This window comes from Apteryx mantelli, chromosome 2 (assembly GCF_036417845.1).
Source record: "Apteryx mantelli isolate bAptMan1 chromosome 2, bAptMan1.hap1, whole genome shotgun sequence".
Lineage (NCBI taxonomy): Eukaryota > Metazoa > Chordata > Aves > Apterygiformes > Apterygidae > Apteryx > Apteryx mantelli.
Window position 1 is genome coordinate 86,916,064 of NC_089979.1, and position 22,602 is coordinate 86,938,665.

Here is a 22,602-nt window from a genome sequence, read left to right on the forward strand (position 1 = left end):
TCTTATTATACTTTTGAAACATGCTGTGGTATATAAAGCTGGCATCTTTGAGCTAACTGACGTAAGCAATATTTATACGATAGCCAAAATTGGGCTCTGAGAACCAGAATTCTAAATTCTAGTACTGGATTTGCCACAGCTCCAGTTACTGATATTGGACTGAGTAATTATTGTACTTAAGTTTTCCCATCTTTAAGCTAGGATTAATAATCTCCTCCATTCCCTTTCTATTCTACTTTTTTGTTGTGAAACCTAATACAGGATAGCATGTAACTTGTTTGAAAGTCCACTGAGATTATATACAAATTGAGATCCAGCTAAACTGAAGGAATTTCAAACCAGACATGCAGGTCTCATTCATCATTTCCTCATAGTCATTTTTACCCATGCAAAATGTGTGTAAAATAACTGAGTAACATTAAGTAGGAAGCAGCTCAACACTGAAAGACCACTGATGGCTCATCAAAAGTTGTCAAGTGTGATTACAGACTTTTCATGTGACGACAACACACAAAGTCCTTGGAAACAACATGTTGTCATTCTCATTAATTATAGTATGTCTATAACCATAAAAATCAAACCTACTTCACCATAAAAATCTAGGCTCTATCACAATATTATGTTTGATAACCTGGACACTTATCAGGAGTTATTAAACCTCCAGTAGAAAATACAAAGACTCAACCAATGAGAAACTGTTTCAGTTATTTCAACACAGAAGACCAGGTCAATGGCTGAGTAGAAAGCGAAATTTTAATAGAGTCCTTTACTAAATGCTCTTAGGAAGCTAAGCCAACATGACAAAAGAGGAGAGATTCTTTGAAAGGCGACCTAAAATATAAGAAATAGTAGTAATAAACTGTCAGTTATAAAAATCAGGTTTTATAACAGAATATAGTTAAATATTGATGCCACTGAAATGTCAACAGTCCATGTTGTTCAACACAGAAGTGATGTGGAAAAAGGAAAGAACTGCAAAGTAACAAAATGTGCTGATAACACAAGGTTTGTTCAAGACAGTCTAAACTAAACTGATTGTGAAGAGTTGTTGAGTGCTACCAGCACCATTCAGGAAAATACTGAGCCCACTGGTGGCAACAAAGGAAGTAAAATACAGACAAATGAAAAAAAGAATTTCTTACTTCCATCAGAATACTGGTAGAAAAGTATAGCGCTCTCTAAATTAGACAAAGATCACACTGATTCTGAGACAGTTGTACTAGTCCACTCAAAACTGTTTTCAGAAACACTGAAAAACACTAGACTAATATGGATAGGTGAGAAGTGCAAGGACTGGCAAGAGGCTGAAAGTGAGCACAGCACCATGAGGCCCACAAAGGGTCCATGGAAGTCACTCCGCGATAAAGCTGGCAATGAAATTCAGTGCCAAGAAACACCCAGTCATTTAGATAACTTCAAAGAGTTATACAGCAAAGGAAGAAATCTCTGAGAAATACCTCAGATTTGATTAGCTATAAATTTTGTGATTTGGGCTCCTACTCTTATGCTCTATTCATGGCTCCCTCCTTTCTACCTGAGAGACAGTATCAAACATCAGACATTCTGGGACCCTTCAAATCAATTTCTATTCCTCTGCTGATCAGGTTAATGTATCTACTATGTCATACTTCAAGCCATTCAATCTGAGTGACACAGTTTGGTTTTAATTTCTGGTTTGCTTTGGTTTTCCTTTTAAAATTATGTCTAAGCTTCCCACATTTAATAGAGTATACGCTAACACTAAAACAGCTAAAATGGAATGATGTGACTCACTATCAATAAAATAGTCATTCCCTCATATTCACTCTATTGTTTATCATGGCATTACTGCTTGTTTTGCATGAATGATTTCTATAATATTGACTCAATTTATGTCAGTCTGCATTTTTACACATCCTTGAACAGCTCATACATTTTTTTTTCTGAACACTACAAGTGCAGCCAGTCTCTTCTACTTTCCACAGAAAGCACCAGGTCTCTACAAGGAAATTCAGAGACAACAGAACAGAAGTAATAGAAGCTTATTCAAAATACGCCTATGGACATTACCAAAGTAATACACATTTGAAGCTTTCAGTGGTCAATCTTCTGCAACATACAGATAATTCTTTCCCATACAACAGGAAATGAGAATTTGCTTCCAATAAATCAAGTGCACACAGCACGCTGAAAGCAATGGTGACTTGCTAATTAGTATCTTGCATTATAAGAAACAAAATACTAAATACTTATTCCTACCATTTCAAAATCACATTTTTCACTGCTCAGAATGTTGAGAAGATTGGGGCTAAAATTCACATAACCATCTTAGTTCTCTCTCAAAGAAAGTCTGACAGGAAAGAGAGACGGTAGATCTGGAGACCTGGTGGCAAAATCACCTCAGTGAGAGATGCAAGGAGAGATGAAAATCTTGTCCTTTCCCCTTGGGCAGCATTACTTTCAAAATGTCTTGGCACATGCTCAGAAATAGTCTCTATATTGTGGGAACTCTAGATGCTTTCTCTAGCAGAAAACAAAACAAAGATGTACTGGAAATATGAATATGTTCCTGCCTACAGACAGTTCAAGGTATCTGTTTCATTTCTAATTCATTGACAGAACACATGCAACTTCAATATAAAGTATATTTGGTTGCAGTATAACTGATATTTTTATTAAAGAAAAATAAACAAAGTTGGTTTCTCGAATATTAAGAAAATATTCCAATACTGCAAAAAAATTGCACAGGTGACAACAAATGAATAAATCTCAAGGTCTTTGAAATGAATTTTATCACCCAGAAACCGACTGAGATGAGCTTAAGGGGAAGACATTTTTTCTACAGACATGCTAACTACTACTCAGAAAACAACATCAGTCATGAACTTACAAATGTCTATGACTTAAGATTGCAAGATACACAGTAGGTAAGAGAATTGTACAATGTTAAGCCTCAAGCAACTAGGAAGTTTGATAGCAAACATCCATTCTATGATTACCCACAAACTGAAAAATTTCCTAAGCAAGATGTCTGACTATTAATGGGGACTTAAAAGTCAAGGTTCAGGATAACAAAAATGAAATGGAAGAAATAATGGATGTACATAGCTATGATCATGAACATCAAAATGACAGGTCCGTATCTTAAGACTGGGTTCCTGATCTTAGAACTCAACTAGGATAAGGAAAGAAAGAAGTGGAAGATATGTGAATAGTAGTACTGAGGAAGGTGACACAGAGTTTGAAAGGACAGGATAAAACACAGCTTATCATCAAGCTCAGCAAGATCCTAACTGACATCTGCCTATGGCAGGTAAACCAGGAAGGACTATAAGAATAAAAATCATATCTTTTCAAGTGCCAAAGAGAACTAAAAAAAATGTTTTTGCCAAATATTTTACAATAACAGGACTGAACATCCTATCTAGCCTATCTTATCTAGCCTCATATGCAAAAATATAGGAGATGTAATGAACAAGACAAAAAATTGAAAACTCTGAAAGCAAAAGGAAGTTATTAGGGAAATTCTGGGAAGCTTGGAATAAGACTGTCAATATAACAAGTGAACGTTTCAAAACAGGGAACCAGAAAAGCTATCAGAAAATTACATTTTATAAAATAAAATTACAATAAAAATGAGTGTAGCAAGTGAAATTATAATTTACCTCCAACTAAAAGAAGTCTTCTGCTGTACATTCTTAGAATGGGAAAGAGGGATGGAAATAAAGTAGTAGAGGAAGTATCAAGTTTTATAGGGTGCTGGATGACCGAACAGTTTTATTGATCTGTCTCTTTATCCTTTCCTTATCTCCATATAGTAGCATTTTTTTTCAGGGAATTAGGATGATGAGTCCCAATTGATTTGAAACGAAAGTTAGGTATTTAAATAATTTCATGGATTTGGGTTTTACTCCAGAAACTATGTGCAAGGCCTTAATGACATAAATCATTACTCTGAAATAATTCTGCTGAATCAAGACATTAGAGAGCTACAGGTTTCCTCTGAGTTAGCCTCAATCTAAACAAGGTACAAGATCATACATATTTTTACTTTAATTCATGTTCTTTTGAGCAAGATACTCAGGGGTTATATGTCATCCAGGAATAGTTCCACCTCCAGAGAAACTATCGGGTTAACTAGTTGCTAACAAGCTGCACATGCTGACACTATTAACCTGTTTGTTCTGATCTCTTTGTTCTGAACAATAGTTACTTAGCACAGCTTAATAGCCGTAAGGAAGTACCTTGCAAATCTAACCTGTACAGGTATCCTTTCCAGCCCTGCAATGACTTTAGTATGACCAGTGCGACAAAGCAAGTAACAGTGACTAAATTATAAATGGAATGACTTAACAGTAAAAACCACAGTAAGTTATTGCATTTGCTGTGCATATCAACTGCACTCACTGCATAAATGGTGCACAAATCCTTCCACAACTTTCACAAAACTAGAATTCATAGAATTTGCTCTAGATTTTGTCCATCTTCTCTCTTCCTTTTGGATTCCAGAAAGCAGGAAAAAAAAAAAACAAAACAGGATGAAAACAGACTACTTGCCTATGCTTCAAGACATAAACTTGCAAGCAGTATTGAAAAAATAGCACCCACCTTATTGGTCCATCATAAAGAGAATAGAATCTACCATGATTTCCTGCAGAAGACACAGTATTTAACTGGATGACCAACTGGTTCAAAAATAATTTTTGCTGTATGATATGACAGCATCACAGTATTATAGTAGCTAACAGAAGAGACATCAACTCCATGTACCTGCAGGGTGAAGTACTTGACCTCTAGTACAAAAACTTTTAGTCTTCTAGGACAGACTTACTGCTACAGAGCCCTACTGGAAAGACATAAGACATAAACTGTTATGTGAAAAAGCAGGTTGAGCGGAAACCAGATTTTTCTTTTTTCATGTGTCTGTAATCTAATATTGTTTTAAATAGAAAACTCCAAAGAAGAGGAAAGAGAAGCAAAAGGACCCTAAAAAGGAAAACAACCCAAACACAATATTGCCAGAAAATTTACTGAGTACTTATGATCAACTTCATCCAAATATGTCATGCCTAGCTGCTGTGCAAGACAATAAATGAATCAAGTCCCAAGCTAAACTTCTTAGCCTTCAGTTTTAACCCTTTACATTTCTACTCTTTCATTCTTCATCTTAACTACTCATTTTTTCCTTCTTGTGAGTTCAAAGATAAACTCTGTGTTCAGAACACATTAAGATTTTGTTAGTGAAATTAACTACACCTAACATATGTACATTTCTTAAACAGGAATTGCTATTAACTCTTATGCATTCACTTCAGTAAAAGAGATGCTGACACTAACAGAACAAAGTTTGTATTTCAAAAAGTCCTTTATCTGAAGCTTTATAGTGTGTTACTAGGAAAAAAAAAAATGTAGCATTCATTTTGAGTCAAAGGAGTATCTGCTCAAGATGGGATGAACCAAATAATGAACAGCCAGGACACCACAGCTCAGATCACAACTCAAACACAGTACTGAACAACACTGTTAAGCTGAACAACACTGTTCAGTCCACCTCAGAATCTGAATGTTCCCAAATGTACCTGGCTTCGCTCTGGCTTCACTACAAACTAGTACAGTGTTGCCACAGCACAAACCAAATGTCTCCTGTTCTTAAACAAGATTAAATACTTTCTACATCACAGTCAAAGCAGCCTATAATGACTTTGTCTATTAAGTCAAATCAGACTCCAAATCAAAGGATGCATGCATGAGTTACACAGTCAGAGGATGAATATCTATTAAGGGAAGTTATCACTTAAAACCTTTGTTTAAATCTTTTAGAGTAGATTTTCTGAGATGTATGACCCTAAATTAGTCCAGAAAGCTATGCAGGTAAAGTGTTAAACCATGTATTACATTCTCTTTTAGTTGTAAAAAGATATATTGCTGGATTCATTAATTCATTTTAATTTTTATTTTCTTTTAGTTTACCACAAACTGACTTTCCTTCCTCCATCCCATGTTTTCATTTCAGACACCATTTGGAAAAAGACTCTGCTTAGCTTTTGGTTACAATGCTCCAGTTCAAAGATACCATTCATGGACTGGAGGATGGGACCTGACTCAGGCTCTACCACTTTTTATGGTGTTGCTCCATTAGACCTGTTACCGCAGTTTTTGAGTAGTTAAGCATTCCAAAATATCCTTTACTAGAGCTTCCATTCCCAGAATGTTCTATATCATGGTGGCCAACATATTGAGTATGTGCATTCAGATCCTCCACTTAGGTGGGAAATACGGGATTGCTTCATATTCTGGATAACTGCCTTAAACAGTGAACTAATGAATATAAGGGTAATGACTTTTATTCCAAGACCTTTGTAATTCTTTTCTTACAAATCTGACTTAAAAAACAGAATTTTGAGTTACGCCGAGAATTAGGAATACATAGTCCTTACGATGATCTACATAAATTTCTTGAAGAATCTAAGCTGTAAGTTATGGAGTAGGTTACCAACTTGTCTCTCTGCTACCTGGGGCTGAAGTGAAGTTGCATATTTTTGCAACAGATACTCCTTTATATAGCAGTGTATGATGCCTTTGCTCATATCTCTTTCAAGCACTCTTGTGACGCATACATTATCCACTGACTCACCACTGTACTATGCATAAAAAAATCAGAAGAAACATACTTCAGTACAAAACTCCATATATGGACTTCTATTGTAAAAATTGTAGCCAGAAGTTCCCAGTGAAATAAGAAAATCACTGAAAAATAGGTCTGATTTTTAAAACCTATTGTTTTAAGTGAGATAATAAAGGATTATATATTCAAAAGAATGTGGAAAACAGTGGAATATTGTATTATAGATTGTTTGCTTTCCTTAATTTGGAAAAATATAAGCAACATTTCATTGCCTATTCACTGCATGCAGAGTCAGTCAACAAAAATCAGTGGAATTATTCTGGATTTATATCCCTGTAAAAGAAATCAAATTCAAGCCAAAATAACTAATTACTGCAGACTGTAGCAAACTGTTAAAAATAAATCTGTAGCAATAATTCATGAATCCCTTGGCATCACAAAATCATCTGATACCATTAAATACTTCACTAAGCAAACAATATAAATTTTTAAGCATATTCAAGCTATCTGAGGTTATCTTTCAATTTATTTAAAAATTGTAAGACTGCTTTTCTGAGTGGGATGCTTTCTTCATACTAATGATCTGTGTCATGTAATGCATTACATACCTCTAAGACTATAATAAATAGTTCAAGTAACATGTTACATTCACCTAATGAAGATAATCTTGGCAAATAAGACAGTATGCTGCAATGCAACATAATACGTTTCTCAAGCTTTGCTAGTGGCAAATGTCATTTCTCCTACAATACAGTAAAACTGCTTTTCTTCTGCGAATTTATATTGAGTACTATAACTTATTTGGGGGAGTTTGACAGAAGCATCATCCACATCCATTCCATCTTTCCCTAGCCTTGTTTGATCATTAATTCACAGCCTCATCTGATACGTGATACTGTTCCATCACCATTTTATCTGTTCATCTGCTGATTGCTTTCCTGACACTTTGCCCTCCAGTAATACTTGCTCCAGTTGTCATCCAATCTTTTGCTAAAATAGAACCAGAGCTTTTCAGCTTTGTCTCTCAGATGTGTCTATTGAATGTGTACTGCACACCAGCTGTTGAAGTATCTACCCACCTGCAGCTCCACACATTTGCTATTATAGAGGCATAGGCTTAAAAAGGAAAATACACAAAGAAGATTACTTTGTTCCATTAGCATAGTCTGTTTCTTACATTCATGTGAATTGTGAAGCAAACTAATATCTACATATTTTTGATAGAATTCTGTTCATTTATCTTTTGCGTGTTCTTTTTTTTTTTTAACAGCCAACACCCACACCCACAGATATAGAAAGGAAGGTTGCATTTTCAAAATAATAGAAAGAAATTTTAAGTATTAGGCAAATACCACAAATTATGGTGGATATTCATTTACTTTTAAATTTTAGAAGTGTTTGTATCACTTTTCTTTCTGAAAGTATCAGTGCTAACAGATACTTCTACAAGGTTCATAGAAATTAGTATCAGAGTTGCATACAGAATCCTAAAAAGAGGGAAGTTTTAAAAGTGCAATATTTGTGTCTCATGCATTCAAACACTCGCACAGCTAGGGAACAAAAACTCTGAATGACTAATCTGCCCAGTTGAAACTAACAAGCTCCTAAAAAACCAGCAAATTTCACCTGCAAAAAGCTTAAGACTTAAATTAGATGCTGATATATCTTATCACAGTAAACAACAGAATGTTTAAAAATTGCAAAGCGAGTATTTTTCCTTCACAACTGCTTTAAAAGCCCACATCCAAGACTGGACCAAACCTATATCCCATATAGTAAATCAGTCTCTTCCCAGAAAATTTGTCAACCAAGGAACTGGGGTGAAACTGAGTTCTTTGAAATGTTGAATAAATGTGCTTGGAGACCTTTTGAAAGCCAATAAGGAAGTTAAATTCAACAGATATATTTTTGTTTTTGAATACATACTGGCTCTAGTATCAAGACTGCTGCAGATTATCTTTTATTCTCTTCTGTGGTTTAGAGAAAACCCTTTACTGACATCTCAGGTGTAGCTTGGCAGCAAAATATATTGAGTAGCTACTGTAAATCGATATATTAAAGCAATGCAAAATATATACAATAGTTGCATTAATGCTCTATTCCGCTCCCACAAAATGGGCAAAATTTCCTCTTTTGATTACACTGGTGTTCTAGCAGCAATTTATATCAGTTACGCCATCTAGCCTAATAACCAAACTACAGAATTAAAACACTCAGAAACTTCTCCACTGTTTTCTTTCGAAAGTGTGAACAAATTCTGTGCCACAGAAAATAGAGGTTCCTCAGGCTGGGGAACTGATTTCACAGAATCACAGAATCGCTGAGGTTGGAAGGGACCTCTGGAGATCATCTAGTCCAACCCCCCTGCTCAAGCAGGGTCACCTAGAGCACATTGCACAGGACTGCATCCAGGCGCGTTTTGAATATCTCCAGAGAAGGAGACTCCACCACCTCTCGGGGCAACCTGTTCCAGTGCTCTGTCACCCTCACAGTTTTTCCTCATGTTCGGATGGAAGTGTCTGTGTTTCAGTTTGTGCCCGTTGCCTCGCGTCCTGTCGCTCGGCACCACTGAAAAGAGTCTGGTCCCATCCTCTCGACACCCTCCCTTCAGATACTTGTACACGTTGATAAGATCTCCTCTCAGCCTTCTCTTCTCCAAGCTAAACAGGCCAAGCTCTCTCAGCCTTTCCTCATAAGAGAGATGCTCCAGTCCCCTAATCATCTTAGTAGCCCTTCACTGGACTTGCTCCAGTAGTGCCACATCCCTCTTGTACTGGGGAGCCCAGAACTGGATGCAGTACTCCAGATGTGGCCTCACCAGGGCTGAGTAGAGGGGGAGAATCACCTCCCTCCACCTGCTGGCAACACTCTTCCTGAGGCACCCCAGGATACCATTGGCCTTCTTGGCCACAAGGGCACATTGCTGCCTCATACTTAACTTGGTGTCCACCAGCACTCCCAGGTCCTTCTCTGCAGAGCTGCTTTCCAGCAGCTCAACCCCCAACCTGTACTGGTGCATGGGGTTATTCCTCCCCAGGTGCAGGACCCTGCACTTGCCTTTGTTGAACTTCAGGAGGTTCCTCTCTGCCCACCTCTCCAGCCTGTCCAGGTCTCTCTGAATGGCAGCACAGCCCTCTGGCGTATCAGCCACTCCTCCCAGTTTTGTATCATCAGCAAACTTGCTGAGGGTGCACTCTGTCCCTTCATCCAGGTCATTGATGAAGAAGTTGAACAAGACTGGACCCAGTACTGACCCCTGGGGGACACCGCTAGCTACAGGCCTCCAACTAGACTCTGTGCCACTGATCACAACTCTCCGAGCTCTGCCATTCAGCCAGTTCTCAATCCACCTCCCTGTCCACTCATCTAACCCACACTTCCTGAGCTTGTCTATGAGGATTCTATGGGAGACAGTGTCGAAAGCCTTGCTGAAGTCTAGGTAGACAACATCCACTGCTCTCCCCTCATCTACCCAGCCAGTCATTCCATCAGAGAAGGCTATCAGATTGGTTAAGCATGATTTCCCCTTGGTGAAGCCATGCTGACTACTCCTGATCACCTTCTTGTCCTCCACATGCTTGGAGATGGCCTCCAGGATGAGCTGCTCCATCACCTTTCCAGGGATGGAGGTGAGGCTGACTGGCCTGTAGTTCCCTGGGTCCTCCTTCTTGCCCTTTTTGAAGACTGGGGTGACATTGGCTTTCTTCCAGTCTTCAGGCACCTCTCCTGTCCTCCATGACCTTTCAAAGATGATGGAGAGTGGCTTAGCAATAACGTCCGCCAGCTCCCTCAGCACTCGTGGGTGCATCCCATCAGGGCCCATGGGTTTGTGGGTGTCAAGTTTGCTTAAATGATCTCTAACCCACTCCTCCTCCACCAAGGGAAAGTCTTCCTCTCTCCAGACTTTCTCTCTTGCCTCCAGGATCTGGGGTTCCTGAGGGCTGGCCTGAGCAGTAAAGACTGAAGCAAAGAAGGCATTCAGTAACTCTGCCTTCTCTGTATCCTTCATCACCAGGGCACCCACCCCATTCAGCAAAGGGCTCACATTTTCCCTAGTCTTCCTCTTGCTGCTGATGTAATTGAAGAAGCCCTTCTTGCTGTCCTTGACATCTCTTGCCAGATTTAATTCCAAACAGGCCTTAGCCTTCCTTGTCGCATCTCTGCATACTCTGACAACGTTCCTATATTCCTCCCAAGTGGCCTGTCCCCCTTTCCACTTTCTGTAGACTTCCTTCTTCTGGTTGAGTTTTGCCAGGAGCTCCTTGCTCATCCATGCAGGTCTCCTGCCTCCTTTGCTTGACTTCCTACTCATAGGGATGCACCGCTCTTGAGCCTGGATGTTTGAATATTAACCAGCTCTCTTGAACACCCTTTCCTTCTAGGGCCCTCACCCATGGGATTCCTCCAAGTAGGTCCCTGAAGAGGCCAAAGTTTGCTCTCCTGAAGTTGCAATCCTACTTGGTGCCCTGCTGCCTCCTCGCAGGATCCCGAACTCCACCATCTCATGGTCACTGCAGCCAAGGCAGCCCCCGACCTTCACATCTTCCACCAGTCCTTCTTTGTTAGTACGAGGTCCAGCAGCACACCTCTCCTTGTTGGCTCCTCCACCACCTGTGTCAAGAAGTTGTCACCAATGCTCTGCAGGAACCTCTGGGACTGTTTGTGCCTAGCTGTGTTGTCTTTCCAGCAGATATCGGGGTGGTTGAAGTCCCCCATGAGAACCAGGGCCTGGGATCATGAGGCTACTTCCAGCTGTCTGTAGAAGGCCTCATCGACTTCCTCTTCCTGATCAGGTGGCCTGTAGTAAACACCCACAACAGTGTCACCCATGCTAGCCTGCCCTTTAATCCTTACCCATAAGCTCTCGACTCGCTCTTCATCCACCCCTAGGCACAGCTCAATACATTCCAGTTGCTCTCTCACATAAAGAGCAACTCCACCACCTCGCTTTCCTGGCCTGTCTTTCCTAAAAAGCACGTAGCCATCCATGACAGCACTCCAGTCATGCGAGCTATCCCACCATGTCTCTGTAATGGCAATGAGGTCATGGCCCTGCGACCGCACACAGATCTCTAGTTCTTCCTGTTTGTTCCCCAAGCTGCATGCATTGGTGTACAGGCATTTCAGGGAGGTGATCGAGCATGCAGGTTTCCCAGGAGGGGTAAAAGAGGATCCTCCATAGCCACATCCCGTGCGCACTTCCCTGGCTGCATTCACCTGTTGGAGGCATCCCGACTTGAGCAGTCTTTTGCCAACTACCCTGCCACTATAACTCTCCCCTTCCCCTATCTTTCCTAGTTTAAAGCCCTCCTTACCAGGTTGGCCAACCTGTTGGCAAAGACCCGCGAGCCCCGCCTCGTGAGGTGATCCCATCTCTTGCGATCAGTTGTCGATCTTCAAACAGGGTCCCATGGTCATAGAAACCAAAACCCTGTTGCCAACACCAGCGGCGCAGCCAGTCGTTAACCTGGAAAGTCCGTCTCCTCCTCCTCTCATCCATCCCCCTCACTGGCAGGATTGAGGAGAAGATGACCTGGGCTCCCAGACCCTTGACCACCATCCCCAGAGCTCTGAAATCCTGCTTGATGGTCTCCAGTTTGCCCTTGGTGTCATTGGCACCCACATGGAAGAGCAGCAGTGGGTAATAGTCCGAAGAATGGACAAGCCTAGGCAGTCTTTGCATGACATCTCTCACACGAGCCCCCGGCAGGCCACAAACCTCTCTAGACATGAGGTCTGGTCGGCAGATAGGTGCCTCCATCCCCTGCAGCAGGGAGTCCCCCACAACAATCACCCGCCGCTTTTTCCGGGCGTTCCGGCAGGGCACAGGGTCTGTTGTCCCAGGTACTTCCCTTGCAGCCATGCCCATCTCCTCCTCATCCTGGAGGGCACTAAACCTGTTCTTCAGCTTCAGGTCTTCAGGAGGAGTAGGAGCCTTTCTCCTCCCACGAGCAGTGACCAGTTTCCAGTCTTTTCTACGATGTTATGAGGTACCGTTTCACACGGCACAGAGCCCACTGGCAACTCCACTGCTGTGGGGGGTTGGGACTCCTGGAGCTGTACAGTCTCCGAGAATACCCTGTCTATCTCTTGCTCTGCTTCTCGGATGCTGCGCAGCCTACTGACCTCCTCCCGTAACTCCCTTACCTGACGACACAACTCGTCAACAGCAGCACACCTCCTGCAGGAGAGCTGGCCGCCAGCCCAGGCCTCCCGGAGAGGCCCCAAGCACTCCCTGCAGCCTGAGACCTGTAGAGCCGCATCTACTGTCAGAGGGTCAGTCTGGGTCGCAGCCTCTGACACAGCAACTCCAACAGCCACTGGGGAATGCGCTGTGCGGCGTGTCACGACCATACTTGAGGAAACCTACACCACAGGGAACAGAAATGAAGGTCCCTGCTGCGCAAACTGCTGCCTCTGTTCGCTGCGCTCTGGGAGCTGCGCTCTAGGCCTGGCTCTTATATAGGCCTCTCCCTAGCACTGCCTAAGAGGGTGCTTGACTGCCCTAATCAAGGGCCACTGGGATCAAAGGCCCCAACTCCCTCTGGTCAGGGGCAACCCAGAGAGCTCGTTAGCAGCAGCCACTCCTAGCTAGAGCTTTTCCCAGGAGCTTTTCCCAGGAGAAGCCAAGGCCTCCTGCAGTTGTCCTTGCCTAGCTTCCCCTTTCCTGTTCACAGGAATCACCTGCTAGTTCCTCGGGGATCCTCAGGAAGCCCACAACTTCCAACAAGATCCTCAAGTTCTAGTCAGAGCCCAAACACTGCTGCGCAAACTGCTGCGGTCTGTTCGCTGCCTCTGGGAGCTGCGCTGCGATTTGACCAACTGGTGGTGGCAGAGCATATCTGGGCATTATGCAGGCAGTGTGGACTGCTTTTTTGGCTCTTTCTTTACCACACAGGAATGTACTGCTGTGCTGAGATGGCTGTCAAAATGTGCAGTTGAATGAATTTCCCCTTTCTGTTCCCACATGGAAAGCTAGATTAGCTGTTGGGCTGGATTTCTTACTGTAATGCTCCAGAAGTACTTGAAAGATCTGTCCTATCTGTCCGGCAACACCCAAACCAGTTATTCAGGTCAGAATCAACAAAATAGTCACTCTAAAATTTTTCATTTCAGTTGAAAAAAATCAAACTTCCTTGCTCCTTCATAAACATGAAATGATGACACTATCATCTCTCACAAGCTGCCCATAGGTTTACTTTTCTTCACAGTTTCAGATGGAAACTGACAGTTCAGTGTGCAATGTAATTAGAAGACGACCCAGAAAAGTGAACTGAGAGCACCCCTCTGAAATAATAAAGCCAAAATTGGCAGATGGAGCTTTACAACTCATCACATTTTTGAGAGAATACACATTGTGAAGACAACATAATTAAGACTTTGCAGAAATTAATGCAACAGTTAATTATTCCAGCATACTACAACATTACAACACAAATTACCTTCCTTTAACACTTCAGTGATGACTTGCATCTGCTCCAAACATGAGCCTATTATAGCATTAAATTTTTTCCTTCTCAGAACAACAGAAGTTTTTTATCTCTAAGTAAAATATTCTTGGAAAAATCACTCTTGCCTTTATGTGAAAAAATATGTATTACTTAATAAATTAAATACTATCTGAAGCACTGATTTCCATTTTGCATTGGGACATCACAGCCATTTTATTGGTTGATCAGAGGAGTCAGCGGGTAAGGTAACTACATATGATAATTAGAACAAGCTAAGAGGTTTACTTCAAAATTTTTACAGCAAGTAATGTTTCTACTAAGCCTACATTTTTTTCCACTGAAAAGTTATTGGTAGATTTTTTAGTATTCTGTAAATTCATCCAAAATTAACATTTTTATTTCAGGTCATTTGAACATTAATTAGCACTTGCTTCCTTTTGCAGTGCTATTCAGGTCACGATTCACTCTGGCTATGGGATTCCTATGATGCATTCAGATATTTTGTTCAACCACAGGTTCCTAGCACATATGGAGAGAACAGAAATATGTGACACCTTAAGTGCTATTTCCCAAAGCAGCCCACCAGTACAAGCAGACAGTGAAGGTTAACCTCGCTGGAACATCTTTCCTCATGGCCAACCCCCCAAAAATGAGCAAAAATGAGTTATTCTAACACTGTTCGTTGTGAATTCAGATTAAATTAGAATCTCTTAATGTAATCGATTCTATGAACAATTTATTTTCCTAAAAGAGAAAATGCAGAAGAAAGTCAATGCTTATCTACAGCTGGTTCTACTTCTTCATGAAAATGAACTTCTAGAAACAGACTAATAGGAATGAAAATAGAGTTTAAAGTTTGTATTCCACTCAAGGAAGGAAATGAAATACAAAAATATCTTGTAAAGACTACTGCAAAGACAACTCCAAATAAGAGATTAAATCAATTCCACCAAGACCAAGGAAAATTTTCCCCTGAATTAAATGCATTTTATTTAACTCATAGAGAAGCGCAGAAAAGTGGTTACTGATTAGAAAAGAATCTACAGCCTGGAAAGCTTCAGGCCTCATTTTGGAGCCTTACATCAGTATTGTTGAGAAAAACCCTATCTCCATGATTTATACTCCCAGATTCTCCAAGTTAATCTCAATGACACTAGTCCCCCGCTGCTCATTCCATGGGCCTCTATGGAGATCGAGAACACAGAGAAAAGTGGCCTCTGCTCTTCCCCACCATGTTGGGAGTATGATTGTCTGCACTAGGAAGTTCACGTGTCTAACATAGCAAGCAAACACCAACTCCCTGCCCCATCAACAAGCGCATAAAAGCCATAAATCATAAAGTTTAACGAGGCATTAGAACTATTTAAATTGTATCACTCAGCTGGGTGTTGCTCATGTCCATTAGGTTTCCCATATAGACCCACAAAGGGAGGAAAAACTAGTGTTAATACAATTTTTAGGAAAAGCATACATGTCCTGAAGCATATATGAACAAAGTCATCACAACAGATATACACCTGTTTTACCATAAATGAGAAACCACCTGTCATTCTGCAACTGACATTTCGTATCAGCTAAGAAATGGGAAAAAAAAACGTTTAGGATGATGGGAAACAGAGGCTCTGTTTAGACTGTGACAGGTTCCAGACAGGACTCAGCTTTTTGACTTCATAGTTTTGTGACATATACCTCATGTAATTAAACAAACAAACAGATCATTTATAAACTCTTAAGTGATTCATTTAACCAATTATAATTAGAAATATGGATTATAAAACTGAAAGAATAAGTTACCTGCAAATATAAAGGGGGCAAATTTGCATGACCCAAATTTTCATGCCCAGAAGGAAGATAAATCTAGAGGTCTAACAAAGTAAAGTGCAGTACATTTTCTCTAGCTACAGTATTTTAAATGGTTAAAATGTTCATGGCATAGTACATAATCTCTAGATAGCACTGCAAACAGATAAACATGAATGCAAACATGAGAATGAGAAAGTGCTCTCCCATATGCTTTTCACCAATTGTTTCCTTAAGAGGAATGAAAGTCTGACCATTTATCTTCTGTAGTATGAGGACAGTGCCATAACAATAATGCATTAATCCACTATTTTTGCACTTTGTTCTCCCAAACCTTACATTGGAATTAGTCACATGTCTTTTCCACAGACATTAATAAAAGCATAGTGCCGAAACAGGGAAGGCAGGATCCTGCTGAGGCCAACAACAATAGAAAAGATGCATATAAAATATTTTTCTATCATTCCTACCAAATGAACTTGAAATAGGTGTACAGCAATGTCACCCTAGCAATATGCATATTTAAGCTAGGCAACTATAGTAAAGATGATGCCTAGCTTTGAACGCAAAGTTGAATATTATTTCTAAACTTAATACTGGTTAGAGGTATTTTTGATACTTATGTTCAGTGAAATCCAACAGTACCCTCTCCTATCTATTTACCACCTGACTTAGCAAGGATGATAATATAGATATCAGAAAAGCAAGGAAGGTGAAAGAGAGGATAATTACTTGTATTGTTACATTTTTTTGACACTCTCCTTAGAAATCCTGGAGTTTTTTATTGCTTTGGAATTTTTGTAAGGAAGTGAGACAATAGATTAATGTAAATTTAAGATCACATCAAAATGTCTTCCCATATCCCATTTCATTTCCACAGTGGTCCATAACCATCTATCTATTATTGCTATTGTCTTGTAGTTGTCTCTAATGTAACATTACTTTCATCTGAAATTGTCTTGAGAGCATAAATTTCACAGAATTGTTTAGCAATCAATTTGGTTTATATATCTCTGGTATATTTTTGCCTGTGGCACAACTGCTTTATTTTGCACTCAAAATTATATCATCCATTTCAAACTGGATTCCTTTTTGAACACCACAGCTGTCAGTAATTATTTAGATTTTCAAATGAAATGACATTGCATACTGGCATTGTCTCCCAACTCCTTAATTCAAATACAGAAATGTATTAAATTACAGGAAAACTCACACAGAAGGAAAAAACAAAGTGCAGGATCCTTAAGGTAGCCTAACAGTCTCTTTTCATTAGTTAAAATGTTCATTAGTTTCATTAGTCTTTGCTTGCTTGCCAGTAATGAGCTCAATAATTTTTGAAGTGCTATATTATATTCTTTAAAGATGAGAACTGCTGTATTCTTTCTCCAAATAGGTGGAAAATGCTGGAGAGAAAGTAGCAATAACGCACTCCTACAAAATGTTTTTTTAATTTATTACAAGTGAAGAAAAAAAATATGAACGCTGTCCTTGAATAATTCTCTCTGTGAAATCAGGGGCAACTTCAGCAAACCTGTTACACTGTGCAAGAGTAGGCAGCGTGCCCCCACCCCATTGCATGTTGTCAGGGAAGAGAATCCTCTTCCCCAGGGCCTTGCGCTATCTCCTACTCTCTCTTTGTCTCTCATTGTGGTCCCAGCAGTAGACAAATTTGCAGTGAGCAAGTTGACTTCCAGCTTTGATACCTACTGCAAATACAGCTGAGTGAGATAAACCCAGACATGGGTAGGTATCTCGAGGGAGGGACCAGATGCATGAGTTTACACCTCAGGTATGATATTTGAGAGGCCTGGCCCTGTAGGATTATCTCGCTCCACAGAGGATGGCATCCTCTGCAAGAGCACAGGTGACAGGTGACAAGGCAACTTTAATTACACATGACACAGAAAACTCTTTGAAGATGACATTTATGTTTTCTGATGTAAGTTTCTGACATTTTCCTGTTCACTTTGCTTTCAAAATGTGTAAATGAAGGAGTGTCTTATCTTTAAAAAAAAATGTATTTTTTCATGGTATTCTGCATTGCAGATATCTAATAAAATGCGCACTCAACCCCTCAATGGAGTATAAATCTTACAAAATATACTCTGCTGCTATTTATTATGATGTTTATAGAATTAAAAAAATACATAGATACAAAAGCAAAAGTTGAGCAAACACTATTTAAAGATATTTTATTTACACTGTATGAATTATTTATATGCATTCCTATAATCAAGAAGTAGCACATCTCGTGTTAAAAACAAACAAAAAACCCCAACCCCCCCCAACAATTTTATGAGTTCAGGATGCATCCATAAAGTATATATGTAAAGGTGTATAATATCATGCTTTAACTAAACTTGCCAACCAACCTGTAGCAAATTATATAATTACTGTCTTACTAGCTAATTATATAGTTGCTGTATTAATAATACATATACTTCAGTCTGTTTCTACAATATAGTTTCTTTGATGCACTCTCTATGAGAAGGTTTGCTCAAAACTTAGAACAGTATCAGCAGTACTAGGAAAGTTGCGTAAATGTAAGAATACTGTAATTATCAGTTTCCTTCCTCCTCCACTGTCTCTTCCCTCTTGCCCCATCTAACAGGCAAACATTTGTTTTATAATTGGATATGTTTGTAAAAGGAAAAGCAATTATACAGAAGGATTTTAAGGCATATAGGGGATAAGGAATGCATTCTTCATGGTTAGGTTCAAAAGTGGTGAGGCCAAAATAAATAAGTATGCTGATCCCTGCAATCCTGTGCACCACCAACTGTTTCCAGCAAAGACACCTTCCTGTAGACTTCTGGAGCTGAATTAGAGCATGTATTACAGTTTTTGATAATATGCTCTAATTGTTTACAATTAATTCATTGTTTACAATGAATTCATTGTTTACAATGGTATTAGAGTTCCTGATAATGTGCTCTACTGTTAAATATTTGCATCATCCTCCCAGTCGGAACTTTAAGTACATTTAATTACAGATCACCAGCTCTGCCTATCAGATTGAAGAGGTAGGTATCTTCTGTTTAGAGAATCAGAGACTCAAATTAAGTTACCTCAATTCAGTCTTTCATGAACTAAACTTGGTGAATTTGTTCGGTCTCACTTTAAAGTATTCTTGTTGAACAATACATCTTCTCTGAACCTTAAGTTTTCCATTTTCTTGGATATGAATGGACAGGAAAATGGATCTCTTTCTGGCAATATATGCAATATATTCACTCACAGTGAATAATTCCACAGATTTAATTTCAAGAGAACCTACCTGCAAAGTATGGTATTAAATGCCACTAATGAATGTAGAATCAGGCCCACTGACAGAAACAAGAGTGCAATTACTGCTTTATGCAACGTTTGCTAAATCAAGTGCAATACTGGCATCCTAAACATACAATCTCAGTGCATATATTTGATCTTTACTTGTTGCCTATTCTTAAACTTTACTTGCATATTTATTTATTACTACACATGTAACTTTTCTGAAATTTACCTAACACAATTAAGAGATTCTTGTTTGGAATTCATTGCATCATGAAATAATATCAAGAATTTGCAACGTTTAACAACAGAATGGTTATTAAGGACAGGTCCAAAATATATTGCATTTTAAAGATTTTGTTTAAAATTGGTTAACTTATTATAGGTCTTGTGTCCAAACCAGTAAGTTCTGTAATGAGCTGGGCTATCAAAAAGGTTATAGGAACATCAGGCAAGCATGCAAGAAAGCTAAAGCTCAGCTGGAGTGAAAACTGGCAGTGGAAGTGAAGGACAACAAGAAGGGCCTCTATATGTACACTGGCAGCCAAAGGAAGGCTAAGAAAAATGTATTCCTACAGCTAGGGGACTTTATGACAAAGGACAGAGAAATGGCAAAGGTTCTCCATTGCTTCTTTGTGTCTGTCTTTACTAGTAAGGTCTGCCCCCAGGCTTCCCAGGTCGCTGAGCCTCAAGGCAGAGTGTAGCACAGGAAAACATGATCCACAGTACAGGAAGAATGAAACAGGGATCACTGAAGCAAACTGGACATATACAAGTCTATGAGACCAGATGGGTTGTATCTAAGGTGGCTGGGGGGGCTCCATGATATCATTGAGAGGCCTTGCTCTATCATCTTCGAAAGTTCACAGTGATTGGAGGGGGTTACCAAGGACCGGGAAAAGCCAAATGTCATGCCTCTCTTCAGGAAGGACGATCTGGGAAACTACTGGCTGGTTGGCCTGACCTCAGTCACTGGGAAGATAACAGATCAAATGATCTTGGAAACCACATCCAGGCACAGAAAGGAAAAAAAGAAAAGCTAGTGGGAATAGTCAGGGCAGATTTTCTAATGGCAAATTGTGCTTGACAAGTCTGATTCCTTCTATGGTGGGATGACTAGCTTCACAGCTGAGGGTAGAGTAGTGAACATATGTGAAAATAAAGATAGGGAATGAGATTAAATAGAAATGTCATGAGAGGGACAAAGTATAAGAAAATATTTTTCCCAGGAATATTAATATATTAATATATGTCAGATATACTAATATTGCCGGGAGCTAATTTATTTTAAATGATATAGAAGCTTTGAAATATCATGTCATAAATGATTTAACTGATTTACAGGGGTACAGGGTAGTGTTAGGAGATGGCCTGATTTATGCAAATCACCTGGATATTATTGGGATCCAGAAGAATTCTGAAAGAACTCAAACTGTATTTTAAGAGAAGTAGAGACATATTATGGATAACAGTGCATTTTCACAGTGAACAAATAAACAAGTCCATACTTGGACTTTAGTCTCACATTACCCTTGTAACCAGACTGGAGAGACACAGACTGGATGGGCGAACTCAAGATGGGTGAGAAAACTGACTGTACCACCTAGCATAAAGAGTAATCAACACCAGCTGGAAGTCTAACTGGTAGCTGGCTACAAGTGTTATTACTCGGCAGTTAATACTGATAATGCTTGCCATCTTCATTAATAATCTGGACAAATGAGACAGGATGCACACTCAGCAAGTTCACAGGCAGTACCAAATTGGGCAGAGTGGTCAACACGCTGGAGGGCAGGGCTACTGTTCAGAGGGTAGGCTGGAGAAAAGGGCTGACAGGAACCTCATAAGGCTGAACAAAAACAAATGTGAATTCCTGTATCTAGGATGGGCCCTGTGCAACAGAACAGGTTGTTAGACAGTGGCTTACCAAGCAGCTTTTCAGAGAAGGACTTTGGGGTCCTGGTGAACAAGAAGTTGAACATGAGTCAGTAATGTGCCCTCGCAGAGAAGAAACTCACCAGCATACTGGTCTTTATTAGCAAGAGTGTGGCCAGCAGGTCAACGGAAGCAATACTGCCCTCTATTCAATGAATATGAGTCTGTGTATGGAGTACTATATCCAGTTTTGGTCTTCCCAGTGCATGAAAGATAGTGACATATTGGAACAAGTCCAGCAGATAGACATCAAAATGGTTGGGAGCTGGAGAAAACGATATATGAGATGCTGAAAGAGCTCAGTTTGCTCAGCCTTTAGAAGAGAAGGCTTGGGGGATTTGTAACTGCTATCTTTAGCTAATGGATAGTTACAAAAAAGACAGTTTCAGGATCTTCTCAGGGATGCAAAATGGAAGGACAAGAGCCAACAAACACAAGGAGTAGCAAAGGAAATTCTGATTAGATATAAGAAAAAATTCTTTGTTATGAGGGAGGTTAAACACTAGAATAGATTGCCAGAGAGGTTGTGTCATCTCCATACTTGGAAGTATTCAAAACTCAGCCAGCCTGAACCGCTTGTCTGAACATCACAGCTGGATCTAGCTTCAAAATTAGCCCTGCTTTGAGGAAGAGGAGGGACCAGCTGACTTCCAAAGTTTCCTCTCCAACCTATTCTATGAATCTAAGTTTCATTTAAATATTTTAAGCCTCTTACCTTTTCCAAGTTATCCCACATTTTCTACTGTTTTTATTTTCTAATCAAGAAGTCACCCAGCCAATTACAGGCCATGGACCTACATGAACTATGAACACAAACCTGAAATTTAATATGAAACTGTAAATATGTATGTGTGTATATACATGGTCTTTCTAGCCACAACTGCTTTGCAGTGGCCTAAGTGTTCACTTAGAGAGAAGAGAATAATTTTAGAGAGAAGAGAATAATCCTTCAGTCAAATGAAGATGATTAAAGCCAGGCTATAGAACCCTGATATTTCCACAGCCCAATAGAAGTATTACCTAGACTTAAACAACTTAGAATGCACGTTCCCCCCACAATACAGTCAGATCTTGCATTGAGTGAAGGTGATACCTGAAATAAGTTTCATTGGTGCAAGCGGGAAGGTTGCAAACCTGGACAGAGGCTGGGAGCTCTACTTTCTCTCTGCCCTGAGAAGAAATACAAGATTTAAAATTACATGTTTTCAGTGGCAACTAAAAAAATCAATACATTTGTCTTATGGTTATCAAATGTGAAATACATTCTTCAGGAGACCTCAACAGAAAATTTCACTTAACAATGGCATTACAAAGTCCATCAACAAAACAATAAATTTATTAAACCCAGTCAAATTTGACCCTAGGATTTTGCTATGAAGCTCTCCCCAAGGCAACTCCACCTACTCAAAGAAAAAACCAACCAAACAACCAAACAAAAAAACCTAAAAAATGCCAAGCTCCCAAGTTTGGAATTCTGCCCCCAACACCAAAGAAAAAAAAACATCTTTTTCTCCAGGCAAAAGTACTGCTTTCTCTTTATTT